Source organism: Trichosurus vulpecula, chromosome 7, assembly GCF_011100635.1.
Source record: "Trichosurus vulpecula isolate mTriVul1 chromosome 7, mTriVul1.pri, whole genome shotgun sequence".
In the NCBI taxonomy this organism is placed as follows: Eukaryota; Metazoa; Chordata; class Mammalia; order Diprotodontia; family Phalangeridae; genus Trichosurus; species Trichosurus vulpecula.
In genome coordinates this window covers 54,787,533-54,795,960 of record NC_050579.1, presented here as the reverse complement: position 1 = coordinate 54,795,960, position 8,428 = coordinate 54,787,533, and the positions used below count along the sequence as shown (strand labels likewise).

At 42.7% G+C, this 8,428-nt stretch overlaps 1 pseudogene; it reads left to right on the top strand.

The window, feature by feature from the left end:
- The first annotated feature begins 5,690 nt into the window (after positions 1–5,690).
- LOC118857524 lies at positions 5,691–7,642 on the top strand (annotated as a pseudogene).
- The last annotated feature ends 786 nt before the right edge of the window (positions 7,643–8,428 follow it).

Sequence of the window (8,428 nt, the reverse complement as noted above, 5' to 3'; positions counted from 1 at the left end):
GACGTCACTTCCGTAAACGAAAAAAAAAACCGCGCCACTTCCGATAGCCCCAGGAGAGTCTTTCCCTCGCTCCGCAGACCCAGCTTCTCAGCCTTGCGCCTGCGCGTGGCATCCCTGCCCGCGCGCTGACCTATGTTTCCTAGGAACCGGCTCTCGCTTTCCGGAGAGGGGGCGGGGCCAACTTCGTAGGACGAGGGTAGGGCTTTCTCGGCGTGACCTTGGGCAAGTCTTCTAACCCTCTCAGCCTCAGTTTCTTCTTTGTAAAAAGGATATCATGCTTCCATACTCTCTCCCGTGATTGTCAAAGGCCTCACTGAATGTAATGCACCCTGGAAACCTTAAAGTTAAATGCAAATTACTGTTGCTAATAGTAATAGTGCCAGTATTACTATTTAGCCTTTGCTGCTTTAGCCGTGTATGTATTTTTAGATAGCTATGATTTCCTGCTTGCCTAAATTTCTTTTATTTTGCTACACCGCCAACCTCACAAGGTAGTTATCAAATAAGATAGTATGTGTAAAGCACTTCGTAAACTATAAAGGTTTATGTAAACACTGGTTACTGTTATTATTGTAGAGCATGAGTTCTTAACTTGGGGTCCACAGAACTAGAATTGATTTTGAACTTGGAAGGGAAAAAATTACATTTTTATTTCAATATTATTGGTTTTCTTTGTAATTGTGTGTATTTTGTTTTATGCACTTGAAAACATTATTCAGAGAAAGGGTTCCGTAGGTTTCACTAGACTGACAAAGGAGTCCATGACTCCAAATGGATTTGGAACCTTTCTTATAATTTTAGAAACTGTGCTAGCTGGTGTTTCCATGCATTACAAATCAAAGCATCTTAGATTCCTGTTGTGAGAAACGTGGTTTTGGGGATCACTGGACTTCCCCAAATTGTGAGAACACACAGCTTTGGGGATCATTGGACTTCCTAGGCAGGGCCAAAGTCCTGAGGAAGAACCCTGTGATAATCCCTAGGGAAGACTGCACAGACCACAGGACTCCCAGAGGAAGACCAAGTGGTAGCCCCCCTTAATCTGTGGCCTCCTAAGGGTCAGACCCTAAGAAGTAGAGTGGTAGCCCTCTTAACACCACAGTGGGGATCACGGGACACCCCAAGGCAAGATCCAAAGGTCTGGGAGTAAGCCCAGTAAGCTTCAGCTGCCTATTGCTTCTCTTCACTAGGCCTTAGAAAGATCTATGTGATTTGCCTATTCTCACCCAAAGAACCCAAGATCAGAGTGGGCAGAAGAAAGCATTTTATCATGTTCTTCAAGAAAACAGGGGCAGTGCTCACAGGACCACTCCCACTGATACAGCTGCGGGGCGGGGGGGGGGGGGGCGCGCGCGCGGGTGCGCGCGCGCGCGCGCGCGCGCGCGGGGAAGTAACCATTCCCTCCACTCCTGCTAGAGTCATGGTTAGTTTACAGTCTTTGTTTTTTTTACGTAGTTTTCCTAGGTTAGACAGTTTATACAGGTAGGATAATAAGGATACAGAAGCAAAAGTGAGGTTAATTAGATTTTCCTTGTCTTAGTTTAGGATTAAACTATAATTCTTTTACTTCCCCTACTTATGCAAATTAACATATGCAAATTATGCAAATCAGTAGGCCTGGATTCTTGACCAAGACCAGACCCTAGATAAGCGTGAACTGGTTCAAGTGGGTTTGGCCTCTCTAATTCCCTAGACTGCCTTCTCAAAAAGCATTCACAAGTGTACAAGCCTCTGACCGACCTTGAGGCTTGGTTTCTGCTAAAGCTGGGGTGGGGGAGGGGAAGAAAGAACACCTTTAGTTCTGGGAAACAAAACTCCTCCTCCCATATCTTACACTGTTATCCAAAAATGTGTGATGCTATATGACACATATATGTGCATACACACGTGTTTTAATGATTTCTACATGTTGGAGTTCTGATTTTTGCTATTTGCAGCTTATTTGTCAACAGCTTCTTTGAAGTTAAAGTCCAGCCTCCTAATGATCAAACTGGCCCTTGAGGCTGTGTTGTCCTGGTTGGTTGGAGTTCAGTGTCTTTAGCTACCCAACCTCTGCCCCACCAATGCTTCTCCCCAGAAGTCTTCCTGCCGTGTCGTCCTTTGGTCCAGGTCTCCAGAGACAATATTGAGGATGTACTAAGCCATTCAGCTTGGAACTTTCTGGAATTGTACAGTCCTGATTCATGAGAGCCTATTACCAGGACCAGCAAGAAGTATTCCAAAAAGTCCTCTCCCCCTCCTTTCTATATCTTAGTTTAGTATCAGTAATTAATTCAAAACTACCATTGCTTCTGGAAAAGGCATGCCAGTTGGCTCCACTCATCATCCTGGTGACTTTCAGTCTGAAACACCCTTCCCTGGCCACCATCCCCCAATATCCATTGTTAATAGGATTTTTACTGAGCCAGTCTCTAATTTGAAAATGATGAAAATAGCAGACCAGAGACAAAGTGCCAGTAATCAGGTAACCTTTTAATTAATTAGTTTCATTATGAGGAACAGATTTGCAAATCAGGAATTCTCCAGATCAGAATTCCACCTTCCTGAAAAGACAGATTATATACATAAATCACAATGGGAAGGGAGGGGGAAAGGTGGATTACAAACAATCGCTCTCAGGTCTTTGTGCTGTTTCCCAAGACAAACCCACAAATGGAAGACAATACCCCAGTTCTGGAGTCCAGTCTTTGGGGTTACATGGTGGATCACAGGACCAGAGTTCTGTGACAGGAACAGGTTCTACAATCTTTGATTTGCTTCACTTAAGGTGCACAGGCAGAAGGATGCCAACGATTGTCAGCCTTGTCAAAGTTTGATCATTTCAAGCTGCATTGTAGGCTTCTGATTCACAAGCCAAAAGAGTCAATTCAGAAAAATCTAAGCTATTAGTATTATAAGAAATGGGAGGAGGAGGAGTTTTGTTTCCCAGAACTAAAGGTGTGCTTCCCCGCCCTCCCCCACCCCAGCTTTAGCAGAGACCAGGCCTCAAGGTCGGTCAGGTGAGAGGTCAGAGGCTTGTACGCTTGTGAATACTTTTTGAGAAGGCAGTCTAGGGAATTAGAGAGGCCAAACCCACTTGAACCAGTTCAAGCTTATCTAGGGTCTGGTCTTGGTCAAGAATCCAGGCCTACTGATTTGCATAATTTGCATATGTTAAAGAGGGAAAGTAGGGGAAGTAAAAGAATTATAATTTAATCCTAAACTAAGACAAGGAAAATCTAATTAACTTCACTTTTGCTTCTGTATCCTTATTATCCTATTTATATAAACTGTATAACTTAGGAAAACTATGTAAAAAAACAAACATTGTAAACTAACCATGACTCTAGCCGGAGTGGAGGGAATGATTACCCTTGCTCCTGCAACTGTATCAGTATTTCTGTGAGTGTGATGCCCACTGAGAGAGTATAATAAAATGCCTTTCTCTGTCTACTTTGGTTTTGAGTTCTTTGAGTGAGAATGGGTAAATCACATGGATTTTCTAAAGGTCAAGTGAAGGGAAGTAACAGCCAGTGGAAGCTTGTCTTGGGGTGTCCTGTGAACCCCCTGGTGGTGTTAGAAGGGCTACTGCTGTGGATTCCTTTGGGGAACCCTGTGGTGTATATGGCCTTCTTAAGGGGACATTACTTGGGACTTCTGATCCTCTCTCAGGAGCCGTGTGGTCTTACTGCTATCTTAAGGGGCCATTGCTTGGGTCTTCCTTAGGGTCTGACCCCTAGGAGGCCCTGTGATCCTCACAGATTAAGGGGTGGCTACCACTTAGTCTTAGTCTTCCTCTGGGAGTCCTGTGGTCTGTACAGCCTTCCCTAGGGATTATCACAGGGTTCTTCCTCAGGACTTTGGCCCTGCCTAGGAAGTCCAATGATCCCCAAAGCCGCGTGTTCTCACAATTTGGGGAAGTCCAGTGATCCCCAAAACCACGTTTCTCACAATATCTTTATTATACATAAATCAATTAATATGAAAATCATAATTCCCTTCACAACATTATCTCTCTCTATTAGAATCTAGGCTTGGGTGGGGAGGGGCGGCAGGCAGGAAACTGATTCCCTTCTGTATTTTGTATCCTGGCACTTAGCACAGTGCCTGGCACATATTAAACACTTAAAAACTGTTTTTTCATATATTCATTCTTGAAGATTTGGGGTTTAGGAGGATTTTTAATATTGTGGGCAACTGACCCCAAGAATAAGTTAGTTGAGATATATAAATAAACCACCTAGTATATTTTTTAAAAGTGAGGCAGAAAAACAAAATGTCAAAAACTGATCTCTCTCCTTGGGGAGGTTCAGTGTCTTGGTATCAATCATTATGTGTATTTTGGTCCTTGCCAAATTTCTCCAGTCCTCTTGTTACCTAAGATTCAATTATATTCCATTCTACTTAAGAAGTATTTGTTAAGTGACTAAGATGTGCCCAGCACTGAGCTACATGCTGGGGATTAGAAGACAAAAATGAGATTGTCTTTGCCATCAAGGAGTTTGTATGTGAATAAATAAATGTAAGCATATGCTAAATAAGTGGAAATTACTGTTGGCTGAAAGGGGGCATGGCAACACTAGGAAAGGGATCCGAAGAAGCCTTCTGAAGGAGATGGTACTTGAGCACAGCTCGGAAGCGATCCTAAAAGGTAAAGATGAGTAAGGAACGTGTTTCTGACCTTAGAGACAGCCAGGGCAAAGGCAGAGGGACATAGAACATTGAATGTCGTGGATGGGAAACAATTTGGGCAGGTGGTATGGCGGCTGAGGAGGGATAATAGGCACTTAGTTTAAAAAGACAAGTTGGAACTTGATTGTGAAGGGATGGATGAGCAAATGACTCATGTTTCCAACTGCCTCAATCAAATCGAATATGTCTAAAATAAAACTCCTCATTCCTCTCAACTAGCTTTCAGATATGGGTAGGAGATTAATTTTTAAACAAGAGGCAGAGGCAATTACAAAACATAAACTAGATTGTTTTGATCGCATGAAATTGAAAGACTTTTGCCAAAAAAAATGCATCTAGGACAACAATAATAATAATAATAATAATAACAAACAGTAGCTAACGGTTATATAGCATTTAAGTATGTGCCGGGCACTGTGCTAAGTGTTTTACAAATATCTCATTTGATCCTCACAACAACCCTTGGAGGTAAGTGGGTACTATTACTATCTCCATTTTATAGATGAAGAAATTGAGGCAGACTTAAGGTTAAGTGACTTGTCCAAGGTCACACAGTTAATAAGTGTCTTTATATGTGTCTTTAATGTCTCTAAGTGTCTTTATATATACTTTATAAGTGTCTAATAAGTGTCCAGTATCCAAGATGGTCAATAGAAATATGTAAGACCAAAGACCATTCTTTAGAAGACAAATGCAAAGCAAATGAACAAATAGTACTCAAAAGGATTACAGACTATTAACAGCCTTATGGATTTATGACCCAAACCACTAAAAATAAGAGATATGGAAATCAAAACCAACTTGAGGCTTTACCTTACACCCAGCAAACTGACAAAGACACAGCAAATGAGAATAATCCATGTAAAAGCCCATGCTTGGAATACTCTACCTTCTCATCTCCACCTACTGGCTTCCTTGTCTTCCTTCAAGTCCCCACTAAAAATCCCATCTGCCACCCAACTCTCACCTGTGGCTCCGAGAAGCTGTAGCATGCATAGCAGCCACAGCCCAATAAAACCATGTTGGCAGATGTGCTAAACCAGGGTGAGGGCAACTGACAGGCTTCAAACCTGTCCATGAATTAGGGGGATGTTTACCTCAAGCATGTGAAGACCTTCCCCTGGTGGAATGGGCGGATAAGAATAATTTGTTCCAACAGCCATGAAGACAACTGAAGTAGTCTCTGTGGAGCACTCAGAGCTTGGCCAGATATCGAAGATGCTAAGGTCATCCACTGCATCTCAGGCCATCACCAGTCTTTTTGACTTTTGTCCTACCACTGGACTTCAGTGACTGGAAGAGAGAATGAGGCAGAGGACTTTGTGCAACCCTGCCTCGCTTAAATCTAATTCATACACACAAGTCATGAGATCACCTCATGATGTCATTGGTCCTCTTTGAAATGAAGGATGAACAACAACATAATTGTCTAGGGGAGAGGACATGAAGGCTTGACATAAGGTAGTTGCCATGCGAATGGAGAAAAGGGGATTAACTTGAGAGATGCAACTAATAAGATTTTGACAGCTAATTAGAAGTGGAGATTGAAGGAGAAGGAATAATCTGGGATGAGTTTCAGGCTGTAAACTAGATCATCTAGAAGAATGATGGTGCCTTCAATAGACGTCAAGAAGCGGTAATATTGCTGTCACCTTAACCACTACCTTCACTTTGGATCTGAGCCCAGTATATCTTGTGTCCAAGAGTCTCAGGAATAGCAAAATCCTCCAGACCACTAGCCCTGCAACCAGCTTGGCACCCAAATCCAAATTCTAGGGAAGCAACTGCCATGGAGATGAAACCTGGCAGCTGTCTTTGCAGGCCATCTATTTCCTATTACTGTTTCCTACTTCAACCTTTAAAGGTCTAAAAAAAAAGGTCTCATCACCCAAGTCTTTGACACAGTCAAATGCTTCAACATTTAGAATGGACAGATATGTTAGCTAGGTCCTTTCTGTCCCTCATACTGTAGGAGAAGGATCACTGAAGCATCTGCCAAAGTTGTTACCATGTCACAGTCAGAGTACCCAGGGAGCCCAAGCAGCTGCAGAAGCTTTTCACCAGAGGCCTGAGCTTGGACACAATGGATGAGAGTCTAAGGAGCCATTTTGAGCAATAGGGTATGCTTAACTGTGTGGTAATGAGGGATCCAAATGCCAAATATTCCAGGGCCTTTGATTTTGTTGCCTGTGCCACAGTGGAAGAGCTAGATGCAGCCATGAATGCAAGACCTCACAAAGTTAATGGCAGAGTTGTTGAATCAAAGAAAGTCGTTTTCAGAGAGTACCCTCGAAGGCCAGGTACCTACTTAACTGTGAAAAAGATCTTTGTGGGTCTCATTAAGGAAGACATTGAGGAGCATCACTTAAGACACTACTTTGAACGATATGGAAAAAATAAAGTGATTGAAGTCAAGATAGACTGAGGCAGTGGCAAAAAGAGGGGCCTTGCTTTTGTTACTTTTGATGACCATGATTCTACAGATAAGATTGTCATTAAAAAATACTATGCCACGAAAAGTCACAACTGTGAAGTAAGGAAAGACTTCATTAAACAGGAAATGGCCAGTGCTTCATCTAGTCGGAGAGGTTGAAGTGATTTTGGAAACTTTGGTGGTGGCCATGGCTTTGGTGGAAATGATCTTTTCGGCCATGATGAGAACTTCAGTGGTTGTGGTGGTTTTGGTGGCATTCATGGTAGCGGAGAATGGTGGTGGAGGATATGGGGAAAGTGGAGATGGCCACAATGGATTCAGCAACAATGGAAGCAGCTTTAGAGGTGGTGGAAACTACAATGATTTTGGCAACTACAACATTCTTCAAACTTTGTTCCCATGAAGGGAGGAAACTTTGGAGGCAGGAGCTCAGGCCCATTTGTTGGTGGGGGCCAGTATTTTGCCACACCACATAACCAAGGTGGCAATGATGGTTCCAATAGTAGCAGTAGTTATGGCAGTGGCAGAAGATTTTAATTACTGTTAGGAAATAAAGCTCGGCAGGAGAGGAGAGCCAGAGAAGTGACAGGGAAGCCACAGGTTACAATAGATCTGTGAACTTGGCCAAGCACAGTGGGGGCAGGGCCTAGCTGCTACAAGAAGATATGTTTTAGACTATACTTTTTGTGTATGGGCAAAGGAACCAGCCAGGACTGATTTGTGATTTTAGTCTCTGTTTTGTGGAAAGTGGAAAATATTCCAACAAAGGGTTTTAATGTACATCTTTTTTATACTCATGTTGTTGATTGCTGCATATAATAGATTGGTCATGATGTTGAATAAATGTGTCTTAAAAAAATTAGGAATGGATATTGTTTTATCAATGGAAGTGACACTAGGGGAGATTCCTTATCGTTTACCGTGTCTTTGTACCCTAAAAACCTACCAGGTCTTTTCATCTGACTTGTAGCTGAAACCTCCCATATGTCTTGTCTTTTCCGCCATTGCTCTTTGAGAGCAAAGGCTCTTGCTTTTCTATTTTTATCCCCAGAACTTTGAACGTAGTAAGTGATTTTTCATTTATTCATTCTGAAACCTGTGGCTCAAAGGCTCTTCTCATTAGTGAAAATTGATTACTCAATGGTCCATGCTTGCCTGAGAGGAGGGGTTGGTGGGAGTTTGAGAAAGGAAAGATCCTGGTCTTCTGGCTTTCAGCTTCGTTCTGAACTCACTTCAGGTCTCTGAAGGGAGGGAAAAATTCTGGGAAGCAGCCAACATACAGAGGAGCTGGCAATCTCTACCATGTTCCTATCCCCAGTATAA